Here is a 22,389-nt window from a genome sequence, read left to right as displayed (position 1 = left end):
CGTCCTGTGTCCTGCGTCTTCGTCTGGACCTTTGTGCACAAAGTTTACAGGGTCGACCAGTTCCCTTTGCTTAATGCCTTAAATTTAGGTTCGTCGGTAGGGTAGAATCAAAAAGTCGCACCCGATGCCACCAGAGGGGTGGTGGGGCGCCTTCTCGGTAAAATCCGCCCTCCACAATTATCCCTATCTGAGTCACAGCACAAAATTTGTTATAAATTGAGACGACAATTTGCCAAGTAAAACCAATTGAGAATTTATTGATTACAGTGGGCAAAGCAATAAGCAAATCAGCCCTGGGTGACAGGGGAGTCTCCACTCCACCACTGTCATGCTCTTCTGATTTTCCGTGGAGTTCTTATACAGTCCTGCTTCAGGGTTGATGTGTAGTATTCTGCGTATTCTTTTGTGTTTAGGTGGTTATAGTCCACCTCCTGGGGTCTGAAGATGAAGGTTGGTAATTTTCCTTTGTCTGATTCCTGGAATTTTTAGCCTCAATCTGCTGAGTTCCTGGAATCCTAGGTTTACTGAGCGGATAAGCTGATACTGTGTTATCAATCATAGCAAACCCCCCACCCATATTAACAGTTTACTAAACAGATAAACAAATGTTTGTGAAACCTATTGTTTTTTGGTTTCACCTTCCTTATCCTTTAAAGTCTGTAAATTTACTTAAACAAACTAGAGGTGGTGCAGCAGTCTTACTGGAATAACTTTGTCAGTTTTGATGAACAAACTTAAAGTTTTAACCCATTACAGGGTCAATCTCTGTCCTTGACAGCAGTTGTGAGGCAGATGAGGGATCTTTGGACCGTCTCTTACAGAATGACAATCCAAAGCATAAAAACTTTATGCATTTTCCTGTAAAAAAAAAAGTAATGAATAAATAAATGATAATTATTTGTTCTAATTTATTTATAATAGTGTTATTCTATATTTGTATTACTGAATTTTATATTTATATTTAAAAATCCATACATTTTTAGCAAGCAAAAGATTTATTGGTCATTGGTTCTAAGTAACACAATTCCCTTCATTAATTCATTGACCAGTGTTGGCTATTGATTTCTCCTTCTTTATGCTAATTAGTCCTATTTAAAATCCTTTTGTCATCTTTTTAATAATTTTCACAGACAGGGTAAAAGGGGACACTTAGAGGTCCCTGGAGACATTTCTGGGCCCCAGTGTTTCACAGGCAGATGAGAGCTGGCCCTCAGGAATCCAAGGGAACCTAGACAGTCCTGGCAGCTTTTGTCTGGGAGCTATCCTAGGAAATAAAGAATTTTGGAGGTGGATTCCCACTTTTGGCTATGGACACCTGCACTTGAAAGATGATTTTTCCTTGTAAAGAAAAGCTTGGCCCCTCCCCATTTTTTTTAAGGCAGATGAGAGGTGGCCTCCAAGATGTCAAGGTGTCACAGTGGTCACAAGGGTTACAGGATGAAGAGAGAGGCGAGAATGTTGACCCCATGTTCAGAAGGCTTGATTTAGTATTTTATGATATATATTACATTATGAACTATACTAAAAAGAAATTGATGGAAAAATTCTCAGAAGGCTAGCTAAGCTAAGAATAGAAAAGGAAGGAATAACAAAGGGCTGTGTCTCAGCAGAGAGCGAGACCCAGCTCTGCCGTGTGTGGTCAGTAAATCCAAACATCCACGGGAGACCAATCATGGATCCACCTGTTGCATTCCACCGCAGCAGATAACCATTGTTTACACTTTGTTGCTGAAGCTTGTCAGCTTCAGCTGGAAAAATCCTAACAAAAATATTTTAATGAAAAGATGTCTGTGACATCAAGGCCACCCAGAGCTGTCTGTTCTGGCAGGTTTCATACAGGAATCATCCTTCAATATAATTGAATTTGGATGTAGAATCCCAATTTCAGCCATGAACCCCTGGAGGAAAAGGAGAGGTCTTTCCCACAGGAAGGAAAGCACAGAACTCCAGGGTTTTAGGGGCAGATGAGACGCAACCCTGTATATGCCAAGGTCAGCGGGACTGGTAAGGCCAAGTCAACCGGAACTTTTCCATGTTCTTGGATATCTGGAGCCCTGCAGCATCATAATGTCCACTTGGTTCCATGAGGCTGCATAGTATCACAAGAGATCATTGTTTCCATAGGTCCAGTGATATCACAGTGGTCTCTCTGGGTCTCCTTTGGCATAATGGCCCCTTGCTTCCATGAGGCCTTGCAGTGTCAAAATGGTTTCCTTGGTTCCATGGTGTTGGGGAAGATGAAATAGGAATGGCTTATAAATATGATTGTCTGGCAAAAGATTTTGTGAATATAGAAACTATAAGAGAGATCGAAATGAAAGCAGGCTTTGAGATACCGTAGTTACTAAAACACTGGAAACAATGGTGTGGCCAGACTGAAGGTAATCCCCTTTTGATGAAACAATACCCTCTGCTTGCAGACAGGTCCAAGGGTAAGATCAGACCCTGCCAGCTTGGCAGAAGGGGCCCAAAGAGGAGTTTTTAGGGTTTAAAATGTAACACAGTATGGTAATGTAATGATTCTTATAGACTGTACGTAAGTGGTATAGGATTTGTATCTTGTACTAGATTGGTTAGTGAGAAATAGAATATTCAACACAGAAGAAGATTTATTGTATTGCAATGGCAACCTCACTCTCTTATGCTTTTGCTTTCTTACCCTTTTACTCTCTTACCCTTTTACTCTCTTACCCTCTCGTTCTCTCTACCCCTCTCTTCTCTCGGGCCTGCTCTGAGCTGTGGCTGGCAGCTCCAAGTGGGGCCCCAGCATCCAGGCCCTCTGCAATAAACTGCAAGTTCCATGACCTGGCTTCAGAAATCTTTCGTCTCCAACTGATTCTGGGTGGGCAAGGACAAGGTCAGAGGGTTTTCAGGCAGTGAGCACAGTCACATGGCTCCTGTGAGGAATATTTCACTTGCTCCTTCACAGCTCTTGCCTGCAAATTCTCCTCTTGCTCAGATGGGGCTCCAGTTTCTTTTTTTTTTTCTCCTTTTTCTTTCCCAAGTTATTCAGTTTTCCATACATTTATTTATAGGGTCACACAAGCAACAGGTTTGCTTTTTCCACAGATCCTTCCAGAGCCACGTGCTGTGCCTGCTCCATTCTGGTGCAAAAGTACCTTCTCCTCTGAGGAAAACTCAGAATATGCATCCAGCTGTCTTGACTGAGCGAGGCATTTTCTCAGAACCCTGCCCTCTGTTCATTTCAGAATCTGCAGGGAATTTGGGACATAAATTAAAAAGCTATTTGATGCTCCTTGAGGTCTAGAAGCTGGTTTTGCATTTGTTCTTACTTGAATGCACACTGAGACAAATGGCTCTGCTTTACTGAAGCTGCTTCCTTTGGCATCCTGAGGAAGCTTCCTAGTTAAAAAATAAATATGGCTCTGTTTTTCCAGCCCTGCTTTACCAGCAAAAGCTGGGGAAGGAAATGTAATCTCCTTAGGTCTGTCCTGATGTTTTGTAGAACTAATTCCCATTTATTGGAAGAACTCTTCCATGCCAGATTAATGTTTAATTTTTTATTATGTGTTTACATTTTGGAAGGAGTAAGGGTGGTGGTGTTGGAAATTCTAATGAGGGACAACATTTCTAATTAAAAAGACTCAGGCTCCTCTCTCCTGATTTTTCTGCCTGATCCTTAAGACTGCAGGAAGTTTTGCTTGGGTCATTCGCTTGCAACAGGATGTTATGTGAATACAGAATTAATGTATGCAGCCTGTCACTTGGAATTGCTGCTGTTCTGCTGCTGGAGAGCTCCCGGGGTTGCAGAGTCCTTGCAAGCAGCAATAACAGGAATGTGCCTGTGATCCTGCAAAGTCAGAGGAGGAACAGGGAGCTGCAAGTCTCCCCCATCACTGCGGGGTGTGAATAAATAGATCTAATCAAAAATTTACATGTTAGCCCCAGACCAGGGTTTATTTTTAGGATGTGTCATTCAGCCCAAGCGAAACCTCTGCATCTCAGGCTGATGGTGCTTCTAAAAGCACCTCTAAGTGATCACTGAGGCAAGATTTTAAGCTGCATTTACATTTTGATAGAATCTGCTGCTTTCCTTATCTGAAACAAAGCCCACCTGATCTTCATTAATTACACTATCATTTCACCCAACCAGGGTGCTACTAATTACAGTTATCTGTCTGTTCTTCACCAGATAATAGACAAAAAATTGTTATTCCTGGCTCTATCTGGATTAGCTGGAGCTGTAAGGGGGTTGCACATGGTGATGGGTTTTACAGGTGGAGTGCAGGTATTTACAGGCTGTCTGAGGGAATGCTGGAGGAGTGGCTGCTGTCCCACTGGCTGTGCTGCCTATCCAAGACACCTCCACGGCAAAACATACAGAAAACACTGCTTAAATACAGAAAAATCTGGTTACTGCAGGGTGACTGGAGCAGGCCAGCTCCACAAGAGAGGTGTTGGAGTCCTGGGGCACAGGCCTGGGGCTGGAGGGGACACTGCTTGAGCAGGGGTTGATCCCAGAGGTGTTTCCAGGCTCAGCTATCAGGGACTCTCTGGCAGTGCCTTTTTTAAGACAGAAAATCTCACAGTGGCTTCACAGAGAGCTGCAAGCCCTGGTGGTGGTGCTGACTGCTCCCCCACTAACATCAGCTGCAGTCTGAGCAGGGCAAGCACAGAAAGGGCTCCTCTGAAAAGAGGCAGCAGGAAATGTCTGAGCTGCTGGGGAGCTGTGGGTCCAGAGGGCTGGAGCCAGGAGCCAGAGGCTGCAGGGAAGGTGCCCATGAGGGCAGAGCCTATGCTGGAAGAGAAGTCAAGGGGCTTTCACTTGACTCCTGTTTCATCATCCTTCCACACACTGATCTCTTCAGATGCTCTCTAAACCTTTGGTTTGTTTTCTGAAGGGGAAAGAACTTGTCCTGGAGGAGGAGCAGAGCCAGGCTGCTGAGGAGAGCTGGTCGCTGTCAGCTGGCAAGAGAGGAGGGACACGGAGGCCAGAGAGGGGGGACACAGGGTGAGGAGATGTTCGCACTCATCTCCATCCACTGCGAGTTTTCTCAGGCCAAACACACCTGCACTCCTGTTTGTACTGTTTGCTGTACTTGATAAACTGATATATGTGAGTTTGGGGATTTTTGTTACCTTTTTGTATTCTGAAGAGAACTAAAGATGGTTCACATTTTTTTTTTTGTGCCTTCTGCAGTGCAGGCGATGCAGGCAGGGATGGAACAGCAGCATCTTTATACTTGTCAAGTCTCCATCCACACCCAAGTCTCAGCCTGAAGCTCAAAGTGATTTTGTTGCAGGCTTTGAACACTACACCAGCAGGGAGAACAAGAAGCTCAGTGGAGATTATGCTCCAGAAAAACTGTATCCACGGTCCAAAAGCTAAATATGGAACCATGGAAGTGCACACTGCAGTGGTAGTGGAGCTGGGAATGCTGAATGGTGAGGTTTCCTGTCCTTCTGGCATGAGGAACCAGGGGTCCTCTGGTTCTCCATGGTCTTCCATGAGGATCTCTGGTCCTCCATGAGGATCTCTGGTTCTCCATGAGGATCCGTGGCTCCCCATGGTTCCCCCCAGGGCTGTGCTGGTGCCTTGCCCAGAGCTTGCTGTGACAGCAGGCAGCAGTTTCAGGTGGGGCTGCTCTGCTGGCAGGGCCTTGGTGTTCCCAGCAGGGCAGGGCAGGGATGCTCCTGTCCCAGCAGGACACTGGGCATGCAGGTACCACCCCACAGCAGCTGCTCCTCCTCTGCATCACTTCCAGGGGCAAAAGTCCTGTCCTGCTGCGTGGCATGGAGCCCTGCAGAGCCAGCATGGAGGGGACAGGCTGGGCAGCACTGGTTTAATCGTTTTTGCCTGTTCTTCCCATGGAAGCTGTGTACTGGGTGAGATGTGTGTGTTTGGGGAGGGCTGGCCCGACCATTAGCTTGTCAGGGTTTGCAACACTGGCAGCTGGGGAGAAAACTGTTATTAAGTGTAACGTGGCACCTTGGAGATGGAAGCATGGGGAGACAATAAATACAGCCTTCCATAATGCCATTTTATGTTGTCACTCTTCTGAATTTATTAAGACTTAGTTGCAGCCATGCCTGCAGCCTCCTGTGCTGGAATCCGTAAATTGTGTTCATTTTCTCCAGCACTTGCTCTGACCTGCTGTGTTTTACAAGGGGGGAGACACTTGAGGCGTGGGGACACCCCAGCTGCTTTCTGTAGCCGTTCCCCTGGTGCCAATCCAGCTTTTCTGGGGTTGCTGGGACACCCCAGGCAGTGCTTGGCTGCATGGATGGACCCCAAGTGTGATTTGATGGTTGAAGAGAACACTGAGGGACTGAGGAGCTGCCAAAATCACCACAGCTCCACAGGGAGCAGGGAAGCAGCTGGGCAAGGAGGGAGCCATGGGCACCTTGGAGCACACTGGCACATTGTCACTCCACTGTGGGACCACTCCAGAAGTCTTGGATGTGCTGAGGATGCTGGAGGTAGAAAAGGGTTCACAGGAGCTCCCTGAACTGCAGACAGGGAGATGCTACACCCCTGCTTGGTGTCCTCTTGCACCAGTGTTTTCAGATGCAAACACAAATGAAATCGTGCTCCTTTCGCCCACTTTTTGTCATGACAAATCTCAGCAGCAGCATGTTGTGTACCTTCATCCTTATCCTCAGCATTTAGGCCCAGGATGGAGGAAAACAAGTTCAAGCCCAACCTCCTGATAATTTATTATGCTCCTTATGCTTAAGGACAAAATTTAAGTTGCCAAAAGCAGATGTTTGCATGCTCTTTTTTTAGCTCTCAATGTACTTTCTGTGTGCTTGATTGATGGACGTCCCTGTTACATTAATAGCTGGGCTTTGCTGAAAGCTGGTATTACCAGGAGAATCTGGTGTGGGTTTCAGTTTTTCTTCTTGCATTGAAAATCCATTATTAATGTCTTTCTGAGGGAAAAAAAAAAAAAGGTTTCAATTCAGGCATTTTGCTTTGCTTTCTCAGGCTTCTTCTCAACTGTCTTTACAGAGGTGCTTTTAAAATCAATATTACAATTGTTCTTTATATTTTACTGAGTGGTTGAGGGTTTCTGCATCTTGCTATTGATTTCTGATTGTACTGCAGGACATGTAGGTGCACACAGGTTGTTCTGTGATGGATAACTTCATATGTGTCTTCCTAATCATCACTGAGTTGCCTTCTGCATGTTCCCTGTTGCTGGATGCGGCTGCTGAGCTTGGAAGGCACCAGGAGAGCTCTGAGTGCAATCCTGAGACACCAAACTTGTGACTGCTCATTTAATTTGGGTTTGGTTTTCAATCAGACACAGGGGTCACATGAGGCTTGTGGGGGTCTCCTCTTTTGTGTAGTCTTTGCAGAGTTCTTCTGCCCTGGCTTTTCAGGCAGCTTTGTGTTCTGTGTCGTAGGATCAAAACAAGTCATTGTCCTGGCTTTGTGTGGAGTGGTCATAATGCACCTTTAGCTTCCAGCACTGACCTTGGCCCTTGGGGCAGCTCTGCAGGCAGATCTCAGCATTTCAGAGGTGCAGAGTCATTGGATCCCAGAATGGTTTGGGTTGGAAGGGAGCCTTGAACTCATCCAATTCCAATCCCCTGCCATGGCAGGGACACCTTCCACCATCGCAGGCTGCTCCAAGCCCCAATGTACGGCCTGGCCCTGGGCACTGCCAGGGATCCAGGGGCAGCCCCAGTTGCTCTGGGCACCCTGTGCCTGGGCCTGCCCACCCTGCCAGGGAACAATTCCTAATTCCCAATATCCCATCCATCCCTGCCCTCTGGCAGTGGAAACCATTCCCTGTGTCCTGGCACTCCAGGCCCCTGTAAAGGTTCAAGTCTCAATGGAGCAATGCAGAAGCCCAGTGTGCATTGGTAGCTGCTGTAAAGCTGGATTTGCAGACTGAGGCTCTTGGAGCTCATCAGCACTGATGGCACAATCTGTGTGAGAGCTTGTTGGCACCAAAGGAACCTGTGAGGAGTGACAGGACTGTGGCCAGCACGGGTGCTCCAAAATGCTTCCGTGGCTCCCGGTGGGTGTACTGGGGAAGAGCTCTATGTGTGGGCACAGTCCTTCCCAGCTCTGCATGCCCTGGCACAAGCTCCACATCTGCCAGGGGCTGTGGCTGTGCCAACAGGCACTCTGGAGAGGGCTGGGTGTGCACAAACCTCTGCTGGCTGGACTGGGCTGTTTGCTCCTCAGGCTTATCCTGGACAGGCTCCTGCACCTTCAGACATGCAGGCTACACCTGGCTTCTGAGGAATTGGTTGTTGCAGTTTGTCTGTCCGTGCTGGGGACCAGGACAAACACTGGCACAGGAGCTGGTCCTGTGTCCCCGGGATAGCAGGGCTTGGTGGTGGCAGCGCTGGCAGGGACACGGCAGCCCAGCCCTGCCTGGCCCTGCAGAGCCGGGGAGGGGACAGGGCTGGCACGCATACCAATGGGCAGGCTCTGACACTGCTGCTGGAACTCACTTAGCAATTCTGTTGATGTTCTGGAAACGAAAATATAATTCAGGCCACCTTCTCCTCCAAGCTGACCCTGAGAATCTGGGAGAAGAGCTACTGAATAATTAGGGACTTTTTTTTCTCCCTCTTTTTGCTGGAGTTACTGCTCAGTGTTAAACTGTCCTCTATAGTGTCATCAGTTCCCTTGAACTTACTGCTCCGAATGTACTTAGCATTAATATAATTACATAAATTGCAGTCTCAGTAACCACCGGGGGCTGCGGCACATCCTTGTTGTGCTGTTTCCCGAGTGGCTCGGCTGGTGGGAACCCCCTGGCCAGGGGTGGAGGCTGTGGCTGGAGCACTCCCCCTCTGCTCCTGAGCCTGGTTTAGCTGAGCTTTGTGTGTCTCACCCTGCAGGATCTGGAGTGTTTGCCAGCACTGCCATGATTGCAGCCTTGCTGCCACAGAGGAGAAAAGGGAAAGGTGGGTTTGTCCCAAGGGAGTTTGGCTGGACCATATCCCTGCTGCTGTCCCTGTGATTTGGGTCTGTGGGGTCCCAAAATGCAGAACCCCGCCTCGTGGCTTGGCAGTGAACACCCAGAGCCCGAGCTCTGTGCAGAGTCTGCTGCAGGGCTGTTTGATGATGCTGTGCTTCTGTCTCTGTGGCAGAGCTCTCAGCCTTCCTGGCAATGTAAACTCTTCTGGCTGCTAAAATTACACTGAGTTATTGATTTATCTTTGAGAGGATTTCCTTCCCGAGGGACATTTCTGTCTGTTGTAGTGATTTAGTTCTTCTGCAAGGGCAGAATCCATGGCAGAGCAGAGCCACCCTCTGCCCTCAAGCCTGCAGCTCAGGGTCGCGCTCCCTCAGGCTTCCTCTGCAAGCTGATTTCTGTTCCAAGGCTGAGACAAGATTACATGGCTGTTATTTCCGTGTAACAACTGCAAATAAAAGGGCATTTTCAACTTTTCACTGCAGAAGCTGCAAGTCTGGGACAAGCCTTTGTGCCATAGCACCAGCATCATCTTGGGCATGTCTCAAACCCAGCTCCAAGGCTGGCACGTGGGACGTGTGGAGCCATGCCAGCCTTAATACACTCGGACTCCTGGGAATATTTTAGTTCCCCAAAGTGGGGTATGATGGGAGCAGGAGCATGCTCTCCTGAAGCTTCAGGGTACAACCTCTCTTTTCTTTGCTTTCTATTGACTCACCATGGACCGTCTCTGAAAACCAGGCCAGGTGAGTTCCTGCTGGTGGTCCTGAGGAAGCCAAGACAGTTCTCTTCTTCTATCACCAATTTTCTCCCCTTGACCCTGAAATTCCACCCCGCTAGCTGTGACTCAGCTGGTGAGCACCATCAGTAGAAGGACCTGACCCTTCAGGACATGGCCCAATGTTTCAGATACTCTGTGGCTGGAAAATGCCCAGCTCTGTGTCTTTGGGTGTCCATTTGAAGCACGTCCCTGTGGGTTCCTGTATCTAACCCCACTATCTAGTGGATTTGGCACCAACCTCAGCTGCACACTGATAAAATGGGAGGCTGCTCGTGCCTGTGGTGTTATAAAACAGCATCCACCAATTAGGCCCAGGGAGAACGTCAGTTTATTTTCCTGTGAACCAAGTGTGACACAGCTCCTTCCTTCCCCGGTGATCTATCTGTGAGATAAAACACATCTTTAGTGTCTATCTTAAATACTGCAGTGTTGACAAGTTCTCTTGACAGAAATTAGGCTAATGTCCCTTACGACTGCGTTAGCTATAGAAACAAGGCTTTAAATTAAAGCTTTGCAAAGTGCTATTTCAGCGCCCTCTCCAAGGCATCTCCTTATTCCAGCTTTTATTATCCAAATTTGTTCTCACTCTGCCTTGGCAGCAGGGCTGGCAGGCAACTCTTCCCATCCATCCTGCTGGTCTGGCAGCCAGGGGGTGGGAGCAGCACCTCCCAGGCTGGACCGGGCAGTGCTGGCCAAGCCCTGTGGAGCCCTCGGCCCCGGGGAGGCTCCGGGCTCGGGGGCACCACTGTTGGGACGGGGCTGGGGCCTGGGTGAGGGGAGGCAGCTGACACCCATCGAGCACAGAGGGGATCCAAGGCAGTCAGCTGCACGCCCTGACAGCGGCACAGCGTGTCCTGAATCACTCCCACTGGGAGCTGGAGCTGGGAGAAGGGAGTTTGTGTCGTGCGTGTCTCATCCTTGCAATTTCAGCACTGAGTTACAGACTCAGACCCTGAGGACAGGAACAGAGAGTGCTGAGGCCTCATCATGAATTCCCTTCTTGAGCTTCCCAGCCCTTCCCTGGGAAATAGTTTCCTTTTTTGCTCTTTTGCCCTCCTCAAGTTGAGCCCTTTTGGCCTTGAACTCCACATTTCCAACAACAGATTAACCATGGCTGTTTTAAACCTCCTGATTCTCACGCTGGTGTTGGTCCTGATGGAATATCTCCCACTATTGTGTCCTTTTTGTGCCTCCACATTGCCAGGTTCTTTGGTGGCCCTCTCCTGAATCGCTGAGAGAGGAGGAGAGGCTCTCTGAGAGTGACACATGTGGGAGACACGATGGTTGATGATGTTCTGGAGGTGCTAACCTCCATCATAGTAAAGAAGTCTCTCTCAAAAGGGGTTAGATGCCTAAAATTCCACAAAATTAATATCGTCCTCGGTTCCTTTTGTCAGGTTCTCAATTCTCCTGGTCAGCTGCCTTGTTCTTCTCTGCCTACATCCTGCATTGATCTTCTCTGAACATAGCTAAGTCTTCAGCATCCCAGATGGTCTTTCTGGAGTAACAAATAGACCTGAGGAATGACAATTACTGAATGGATTGTAGCATTGGCTTGGGGATAAATAAGGTAGTGAGTTGGAAAGGGATTAAAACTGGCTTTTGTAAGTAAGCTTCTCATGGATGTTGACTTGGGGACATGGTGAGACAAAGGTCGCTGCAGTGTCTGTGCAGCCTGGTGTGCCATTTGACAGATGGGATATCAGAGTGTGACTGAATACTTCTGGGCTCTCTGTTTCTTCTGCTCGGACCTTTGTGGGATTAAACTCTCTAAACTGCTGCAGTTCACAGACTTCAAGCCCAGTATCAAAAGAAAAAATAAATCAAATACCTGGTATTAAATCCTCAGCACATGGCTCCTGCTGCATCCTAACTCACTGCAGTGCCTGCCTTGAAACTGGGGAGAAGGGTTTGCTGGCAAAGTGAAAACATGTTGACCTCACTCTACAAAAGGGCACCCCTTCTTCTTCCTGCCCTGTGGTTATTTTTTCCTGGTGTGTTTGCTGCTGTTGCACTGAAGGCAGAGCAGCCCTCCCAGCAGGGAGGTGGAGAATGGAGCACTTTTTGTATGAGCTCTTTGCCACAGAAAGCATTTCCTTCCTGCAGCAGCAGCAGCAGCAGGTACATCAGCAGATCCTGCAGCAGTGCCTCCATCAGAGGCCCTGTATTTCTCCCTGGAGCCCTCCTGTCACCCCTCCTTTCCTGAGATCCCTCCTCTCCAGGCTCCTCGCTGGCCTCCACCTTCAATTCCATCACTTCCAGACTTCCCAGGGGGCCCAGGCACCTCAAGGGAGGGCCACGCTGTGCCCTGTGTGTGACAGACACCCCTCCTGTCCTTGTGGCTCCCCTGCACGGGAGGGATGAGGTTTGGTGCGTGTTCAGCAGGCTCAGCTCTGGGCATGAGGCTGGGCCCCCTGGTGTGCCACCACCATCATCGTCACCTTGGCTGCCATGGAGGGTGGATGGCAGTCACAGGGACCTGCTCTGGCACTGCCAGCCATGGCCTGCCTGTCCCCACGGCCCTGCCTGTCCCAGGGGCTCGCCTGCCCCTCCTTCCCTCTTGCTGCAGGAGCTGCAGGAGAAGCCAAGTGGATTGGGCAGGCGGTGTGAGGAGAGAGCCCAGCCCAGCCTCACCCAGAGGGGCGCCTCTGTTTGAATAGCAGTGTTCAGAGCACTCGGCACCGGCTGATCAGCTGGGAGAACATAAATCCCAGTGTCACAGGAGAGCCCTGGTTCAGGGAAAAGGGTCAGTGGTGCTTTCCCAGTGGTGCTTTCACATCTCTAATCAAGGGTTACTTAGTGGAGAGCCCCTTCCTTGTGAGGCTTTGTTCTCTGCTAGCTGTGGATTGAATCACAGGAGGAGGGATTGGATTCTGGCATCATTTTAAAAACGTTTTTATTCTATTTGCTAAGAGGAACAAATTACAGAGAAGACCTCTCAGCACTGTGACAAAAGAGTGGCTCTAAAACCCTTTTCAGCCAAACAAATGTTTCAGCTCAAGGCCTGATGGATGGTGCTTAAAGATGTGGCCACTGCAGCAAGGTTGGCATTAAAAATCACTGGGTGCAAGAAAGTTCTCCCAGGGGTTACTGTGGAGGTTGTCTCCCTGTAATCCTGGTGTGAGCAGCCCTTAACACCCTGAGTCCACCCAGTGAGCTCTGTGGCATCAGCCACGAGAGATCAGTAGCACAGCAAGCACCAGTGGGTCACTTCTCTCTCGATAAATGAGAAACTGCAACGGGATCAGCCCTTTTGGGGTGGCATCACTGTGGCAGGAGGGCTGGAACTGGATGATCTTCAAGGTCCCTTCCAACCAAACCATTCCATAATTCTTTCCCTGCCCCTGTTCAAGTGGGGTTCAAGCAGAAAGCAGTGCTGCTGCGTTGGGACCTGTGAGGAACCTGGGCAGGAACACACCTGCTGTTGGGATGTATCAGAACAGGGTGGCTTTGGGGCTTTCCCAGGAATGCCTTTGCTGCCAGCAGCTGTGCTGGATGTTGGACAGGGGACAGATTCACCACTGGCAAGCTTGAAAGCATTTCAGATGGCTTCTGTCCCTGCTCCAGTGCAGCACAGAATAAAATCAGATGTTGGAGAAGATGTCATACTTAGACATCACCATTCTGACAGGTCGATTTTCAGGATGTTTATTAACATAGCTTGGAATGTCACAGAAAGGTTTGTCAGATAAACTAGCCAACTGAAGTTCTTACATGAGACTTCCTTGGTTTTATTGAGGTGCTTTGAACTCTTCATTTAGTCTCTCAACAATTCATCTCATTCAGGCCTTTCTGGAAGAGCCTCTGCAAGGTCTGTGGCTGGGGGATCAGGCCCTGCCTGCTCCCTGTGTGTCTGGGTGTGGAATCCTTTGAATCCCTCAGGGCAATCCCCAGGGCCTTGCCCTGGAAGAATATGCTATAGTGTCTCCACCTAGGCTGCAAGAGAAAACTTCCCCATGGAGCCTTGCACAACACTATGAACCACCCCAATTCCTTTCCCCATATGTCCCAAATTCTGGTAGTTTCTCCTTTCCCTGTTCCCTCATTGGTTGTGGTATCCCTGGTACCTGGCTCTGTGTCTTCCCTGTAGGGCACTGCCCTTTGCCCTGCCCTTTGTGCCACCCCAGTGCCTTTGGACCATTGGCCACTGACCCCTAATTAACCCTGTGCACACCACATGGTCAGATCTTTTGTCTCCGATTCCCCTTTGGCGTACTGAAATAAACCTTTGCTGGAATTTGTCATACAAAAGGCCCTTCTGCCTCTCGTGGCTGAACTGGCCATGGTGAGTCTGGTGTGTGGACTTGGCTGCTCTCCCTAAATGTTTACCCAAGCAGCTTTTCCACAGGAGATGCTTATTGGGAAATAGGCAGCAGCATCCACCATCTAAACCCCTGTGTTGCTCCATCTGGGTGCCCTGGGAGGCAGAAGGAAGCAGCAGTGCCAATTGTTTGCTCATGCTGTAAGGACAAAACTCCTCTCTTAGGGTTTCCTCTGCAATCCCAGGAAGAGAAGGACATGTCTGTCCTTGTCATCCCTCTGGGCAATGATCAGACAGAACAGCAATGAAACCAGGCTGGCAGCACCAGGGCTGGTCACTCGCAGGCAGAGGCAGCCCAGCTCATCCAGCCCGAGCTGAGCAGCGCCTGGGAGAGGTGGCACCATGGCACTGGGCATGGTGCATCACCCCAGGGGTTCCTTCTGCATCCCATCCCCTGCAGAGCCCCTGCTGTCCCTGGTTACCTGAGCAATGGAGAGGCAGTGCCCAGGCTGGTGCTGCTCTGAGGAGATGCTGCACTCAGCAGGCAGCTCTGGCTCCCCAGCAGTACCGTGGGAGGAAAAGCTGCCCAGGGAATGCATTTGTAAAGCATTTCTTCCCAAGGAAGAGGAGTTTGTCATAGGAGTTTGTACTTGGGATGTGCACTCACACTTGTGAGGTGTCTGAGCTTCCTCCCTGCCTGAGGTGGGGAATGCTGGGGGTGCTGGGGCAGCTGCTGGGGGAGCTTCCAGGCCTGGTGCTGTGAAACCTCTCCATCAGCTATCAGGAGGAGGTGACATAGAGCATATTAGTGACATTTTCCAGTGGCACTTAACTGGGAGGAGCAGTAAATGCCAGACAGTGAACTAATGGAAAAGGCTGAGTGAAGAAGGGACAGAAAGAAATAAAATGAGATTCAGGCTCTGGACCTCTTCTTCCCATCAGTAATCCATCTCATTCTTACCTGTGTCTGTTACATGTCTTCCTTTTGTGTGTAAAAATGCTTTGTTTTGAAGTAACAAACAATCTGGAGTGTGGAGGATTTTATTAAGAGTTGGTTAGCTGAGAAAGGCCATACTGACATAATGCCACTGGTTAAGCTGAAAGAGGGAGGTCAGCAGTCTCTGATTCAGTGACTGCTGACAGGCAAGAATGCCGGATGACCTTGCTGCAACATGAGGAAAGGGAGGTGAGATTAGTCCTGAATATCTGCAGAATGTAACAGAAGAATAAGCACAAGAATGTAGAAGTAGGTGTAGTTGCTGATATGTAACTAACCAATCCTGAGCTCAACTTTTGCAATATGTATGAAGCTTATTAAGAACTATATTTAACCCGCCGTATTCGATCAATAAATTGGACTTGGATGAACCAACTGGTGTCTGGGTCTCCTTCCTCCGACAAATGGTGGAGAATGCGGGCAAAGGCACTCTGAACATTCGCTCTCTTGGATTATAAATTCGCCACGGTCGGGGAAGTTGGGTGAGAGTCCTTGCAGCCGGGACGGTGCCGGATTTTAAAAGCACCCTTGAGGATTACAAAAGGTATCTCAAGTCTCTACGTGTCGCTGGAGCCTGGAAGGGCTGCAACAGCGCGCGCTGATATATAGGTATGGATAGGCAAGCGACATACGATCCCTTCTCCTCATATTTAGAAAGACGAGGAGTAAAAGGGATAGATTTAAAAAAGGAATTACCAGGGTTATTAGCTTATGGTTATTCTAAAGCAATTTTTGCTAATTCATATACAGTTCATGAGATAGTAGAGTGGAAAAAGTTTGGGGATATCCTGTGGGATACAGTGTTAGATGATGATAAGTCAGCAAAGAAATTTGGCAAGTTATGGCGGGTGGTGTATAATACGTTACTTCAGCAGGTCTCTGAGAGAAAGGCAGCAGAAAGGGCGACAGAAGCTCATAAGAGGAATATAGGGCATGGTCGTGAGGATGATCCCCTGGCACCTTCTGTAACTCAGATACTTATGCCTACGGGTCCCCAGCAAAATGGTGTGGAAAATTTTCCCTTAGATACAGTGGAACCATCTGCACCCTTCCTGTCAGAGGGGGAGGGCGAGTTGGATGGTGGGGGTGGGAGCAAGCCAGCTTTGCCTCCGCCGCCAGCTTCAGGCGAGTTGGATGGTGGAGGTAAGAGCAAGCCAGCTTTGCCTCCGCCGCTTCCCTCGAGCGGGCCGGCTCCCGGAGGGGGCGCTTCCCCCGCGCGAGTCGTCTCCGGTTTCACTGTCAGCTCCAGCAGCGGGGGGGGCCGCTTCCCCGGCGCGAGCCGGCCTCAGCGGGGGGGCCGCTTCCCCCGCGCGAGTCGGCTCCTGCCCCACCGCCTTCCCCGTACGAGAGCTCGGTCTCGGTACCGAAGTGCCAGCAGCATAGCACCCTTAAAGGGCCAGATCCCATCCCAGGGGCACACCATGATCTATGGGGGGAGATGGCTAAACAGAAAAGGGAAGCTTGGGCTGCTGTGGCAAAAGAAGTAATGCAGATGGGGGATGGCGAGGCGGTGGAAGTAGCTTCTAATCTTGCATGTCCGGTTACATACACACTACAGTAGGATGCACAGGGGAACCTTACGCATAATATAGCGGAATATAATCCCTTAGATTGGAAGATGTTAGCTCAATTACGTTCTACGGTTAGTTTGGAGTAAAAAGTGAACCTGTTAGGCAAATGCAAGAGTGTTAGCTACTTTAGGGGCAAATTGGACTATTGAGGAAGCTTTAGAGCGAATGGCATTAATGCCAACAGCTTCACAGGCATTTATAGCAGAAACTTTAAAGGAATTAGGATTAGGGTTACAAAAGCAAGCAGAGTCTACTCAAAATCAGGTGTTAGCTGCTCAGAATCAGGTGTTAGCTGCTCTTGCTCCTCTCCGAAGCGGCTCACTGGCGGACACGCAGAGCTCGAGACCATTCATCAAGTGTTACTGATGCGGCAATGAGGGACATACGTGCCCAGACACAAGTTGCCGCCATGGCATCGGAGACATCAGCTGCTGCCGTAACATCACTGTCACCTCCTGTCTGCAACAGCAACAGCAGGGAGCCTCGGTTTGGATTTATCAGCAGCAGTAGACGTCACACTAATGACGAACCGGCCTGAGAGGATACAAACTGGAGTAAAGGGTCCTCTTATATTAAATGGATAAAGATGTGGAGCATTGTTATTAGGACGTTCTTCAATAACTATGCTGGGATTATTTGTATTGCCTGGTGTTATCGATGCGGATTATACAGGGGAAATACAAATCATGGTTTACACCCTTTATCCTCCTATTAAAATAACAAAAGGACAACGCATTGCACAATTAATACCACTATCACAAATGACATCTGGTATACCATCATTTACTGGACAAACGCGGGATGAAAAGGGTTTTGGCTCTACTGGTGTTACACTTTTAACTGTGGATTTACAAAATAGACCAAAACAAAAGGTGGAAATTACCCATGGACATCAAAGCATAACCCTTTATGGATTATTGGATACAGGAGCAGATACCAGCATTATTTCTCCAGAAGCATGGCCACAACATTGGCCTCTATTCCCATCATCAAATATGCTCACCAGAGTAGGAGGATTTACATTAGCAAGTAGATCACCACTTTTGTTAGTGTGTATTGATGATCAACAAGTATCGGCTGTGTTTTCAGTTGTTCAATTACCTCCTACAGTTTCTTGTTTAATTGGAAGGGACATTTTAACACAATTGGGAGTGGTGTTAACTAATCATCACCCTTTGGGGTAATTGCCATTGCTTGGACTTTCCCCATTCCACTCACCTGGAAAAGGGACACACCAGTGATGGTTAAGCAATGGCCATTAAAAGGGGAGAGTCTTATGCATGCCCATGAATTGGTAAAGGAACAATATTCACAGGGACACTTACGACTTTCTACGAGCCCTTGGAATACACCTATTTTTGTTATCAAGAAGAAATCAGGGAAATATCGTTTGATACATGATTTACGGGCTGTAAATGAACAAATGGAACCAATGGGGGCCTTACAGCCTGGTCTTCCAAATCCAGCTATGATCCCAGAACACTGGCCACTTTTAATTATTGATCTAAAGGATTGTTTTTTCACTATTGGGCTGCATCCTGATGATATGAAGAGATTTGCTTTTACTTTACCGGCAATAAATCGTGGAGAGCCAGATAAAAGATTTGAATGGACGACTCTTCCGCAAGGCATGCGGAATTCCCCGATGTTGTGTCAGCTTTATGTTGATGCTGCATTACAGCCATTACGTCGTAAGTGGCCAGCAACTATAATATATCATTACATGGACAATATTTTGTTTGCACAGCAACAACCATTCTCCTCTCTGCAGATTGACAGTATTAGAGATACTCTTTCAGCATATTCGCTTGTTATTGCTGCTGAGAAAATTCAGACCACCACACCATGGAAATATCTAGGATGGACTTTAACGGATCAAAAATAATACCTCAAAAATTGGAATTACAATTGGACATTAAAACTTTGCATGATGCACAGAAGTTGCTGGGAGATTTACAGTGGTTAAAACCTATTGTGGGAATACCAAATCATTTATTAGAAACCCTACGGCCTTTGTTAAAGGGTATTGATCCTACTACTCCAGTACACCTGACAAAGGAGCACCACCTTGCCTTGCAACAAATTAGTAATTGTGTACAACAGGGATATGTGTCTCGTTGACAACTCGACTGCCCTATTGACCTTACTATTTGGAATAGTCCTTGCCATTTGCTTGGTGCTCTCTCTCAACAACAGGAGAAAACAGGGGAGATACGAGTTCTGGAATGGTTGTCACCATCACTACAACATAAGAGAACAATATTCTCAAAAATTGAACAATTGGCTGTGTTAGTCAAAAAAGGGCGTCTCAGAATTATTGAAGTGGATGGTCGAGAACCTGCTACCATTAGATTGCCTATGGAGAAAGAGACTTTGGACTGGTACTTGATTAATTCAAAGAACTTGCAGGAAGCATTATTAGCATCATCTGCTAAAGTAGAAACCAGCAAATTAGTGCCTAAAGTTTTGCAATGGATGACAGAATGGAACTGGATTACTCAACCATTGAGAGAAGAACGCCCTATAGAAGGAGCTATTACAGCTTTTACAGATGCGGGAAAGAAATCAAGGCGTGCTGCTGTCACCTGGCAAGAAAAAGGACAATGGAAGCATCAACTTCTTACAGCAGATCCAGCAGATAGTTTACAAACTTTGGAATTGTTGGCAGTAGTATGGGCAGTGTCTAATTTACAGGAGCCTTTAAATGTGGTCACAGACTCTATGTATGTTGCCAGAGTAGCCAGACGAATAGAGGAAGCAGCAATTAAGGAAGTGAATAATAAACGATTGTATGAGCTATTGATACAATTAAGGAAAGCTTTACGAGAGAGAAATGCAGTGTATTCTGTGATTCATATTAGGAGCCATAAATGGTCTGAAGGTTTAGGAGAAGGGAATGAACGTGCAGACAAATTGGTTACTTTACCCATTGATAACTCTTGTCCTATTGACAAGCATACATTGGCCAGAGAAGTACATAGTAGATATCATCAAAATGCAAAGTGATTAGCAAAGCATTTTGAGCTGAGTTTATCAGAAGCTAAAGCCATTGTTAGAGCATGTCCAATATGTAGTTATCATAATGAGGGAATAGGTTTAGGCATGGGAGTTAATCCTCGAGGTTTGGAAATAAATGAAAAATGGCAAATGGATGTTACACAGGTACCTAGGTTTGGTAAAGTTAAGTACGTGCATGTCACTGTAGATACATATAGTCACTACATATGGCCTACGGCTTAGGCCGGGGAAAAAGCTACACATGTTATCAGGCACCTGTTAAGTTGCTTTGCTGTCATGGGAGTCCCAAAGAGTATCAAAACAGATAATGGTCGAGCTTATGTGAGTGCTAGGGTCCAGAAATTTTTGAATCAGTGGTCTGTTAGGCATGTGACAGGTATTCCACACTCTCCTACTGGATAGGCAATAGTGGAAAGAGCAAATGGTACCCTTAAGCAGTATATTGAGAAGCATCAAGATTTAACAGACCCACAATCATGCTTAGCTAAGGTTCTGTATGTGATCAATCATTTATGTATTTTTGGGGAAGACGATATCCCTCCTGCAATTAAACATCATCCGAGGTCAGGTCAGGAAATTAAAACTCGACTACAGGATTATGGGAAAAACCTGCAAAAGTATTATACTGGGGTCGGGGATATCTCTGTGTTTCCTCACCTACAGGACCTTTGTGGGTGCCTGCTAAGTGGACTAAACCTGTTTTTGATGCAGCCTCTGGTGGACTGTCTCACAGAGGAGGACAAGGAGCTACTGGGGAAGAAACTGTTTCTAATCCTACGATCACTACTGTTATGGTTGAAGGGACACTCGAAAGTGTTGGACAAAGCACTGACACGTCACTATCGGACGGCCCAGGAGCCGATTGGTTTTATTGACTTATTATCAACTTTTCGTTTAACAAATCCAGCAAAGGAACATTGCCTTGACTGTTATGATCCACATTGTGCTGCCTGGATTGCTCTACGTTGTGAGGGTTGTGATAATACTTTTTGGATAGAACAATCATTATTATGGGATTTGTGGTGTCACATTTGTAAGCACGAGCACACGTTGGGTAAAAGCTGGCAAGATGAATTAAGGAGACAAACAGGGCTAAATGCATATGTAGCTTTAAATCTTTATGAGTCTCCTGAACAAAAAATTCTTGCTTATTATCAATGGGAAGTACAATGTGTTGTAAATAGAATTGAGGTTCAAAGTAAATCACGTATAGTCTCTGTAAGGTGTAGAAAATTAGTACCTTTAACACAACGTTCGATTGTAGGGTCCTTCAGAGGGAATCCTGAAAGAGCACTAGACTGCTGCATTGAAAAGTTGCAAAAATTAAGTTTGCAAGTAACAGTACCAGTAAAGTTAGGAGCAGCAAAACTGAAAACAGATAAGAAAAAGAAGGTAAGATGGGGAACAACCTCATCTAAATAAGGCTATTAGTGATTGCTAATTAGTTTTCTATGATTAGGGCAATTTCACATCTATGGGACCCTGCCTTGTGGGATGCTGTAGCTCCATGGGACCCTACTTCGTGGCATGCTATAGGTGTTGAAGAACAAGAACAGCGATTACGAGATAAGATACATTTTGTATTAAAGAAGGAGCTTGAATTGGTAGCTGTATATAGTAAGAAAGCTGAAGAGGCTTTGCAATCACCACCATTGAACTGGTTGGATTGGATCACACAGATAAATTTTAATACTGATCCTTTCCTATATACACTTCCTTGTTATGTTTGCAAAAAGGATAATAATAAGTGCTATGCTTGGGTAGCTTTGCATTGTGCTGATTGCAATAAGGTTTACTGGTATTCACAGAGGACAGTAGGAATTTTATGGTGTCACCCTTGTTTTGGGAAGTGGATTCGATATTCTTTCTGGTATAGAGCTCTTGAACAAAGTACTGGTCTACCAGGAAGGTCAGGATTACAACTTTATGAGAGTACAGAACAAGTGGCCGTAGCATATATAAGGTGGAAATTACAGCAAGTACTTAGGGAGCTTGAAATTACTACATCCTCACGCATCATAGCAGCTCGCTGTAAAGCTGATTTGCTTTTAAACCTACCTGATGCTATACCTGTAAGCAAGGATGCTGATTTTGAATTAGATCAGTGTATTCAGAAATTGACTCAGCCTCACAATAGACATTCTAACAAACCACGGAAAAGACAACGAAGAAAGGAAAAACAGAGAAAGCAGAAAGAAGAATGAGGTTTGTTTTTATACTGCTCAATGCTGCAGTTAGTGAAGCAATAGGGATAACACGTTTCAGTCAGCCAAGAGAAAATCTATGGGTAACACTTGCTAATCAAATTAATCAATCATCAATTTGTCTTAGTCTTGGAGGGGTTACTAATCCATTTCGAACATGCTTGGTAGGACTTCCAGTGTGGTCTCCTGGAGAATTTTGCAGTTTAATAAGTAATCGAACCTTATGCATGCGTAACATGTCTAACATCACATTGCCAGCACAGCAAGGATATACTGCAGGTCAGAGTGATGGCTATCGCCAATGTTTACTAATCCAATCACTTAACACTTCCTTGCATTCTCCTCCTGAAGAATTAGATCTTTTTGGAAGTGCAAATGCCAGTATGTCTAACACCACAGCTGGCGGATGGTTTAGTTTCAAACCCTTAGATGCCCGGAATTTAAATCAACCTAAAGACACATGGGCCACCTTAGATTCATCCCTGAATTTGAGTGAATTCTCTCCACAGCATTACAGTCAATGTAACGGCACAAACATCACGGCACCAATGAAATTATCTACAGGAATATTTTTAATTTGTGGAGACAGAGCATGGAATGGTGTACCAGCTAAGCCACAGGGTGGACCCTGTTATTTGGGAAAATTGTCCTTGT

This window comes from Melozone crissalis, unplaced genomic scaffold (assembly GCF_028551555.1).
Source record: "Melozone crissalis strain CALT ecotype California unplaced genomic scaffold, PUWL_Pcris_2 ptg000096l_1, whole genome shotgun sequence".
In the NCBI taxonomy this organism is placed as follows: domain Eukaryota; kingdom Metazoa; phylum Chordata; class Aves; order Passeriformes; family Passerellidae; genus Melozone; species Melozone crissalis.
Note: the sequence above shows the minus strand (reverse complement) of the source record.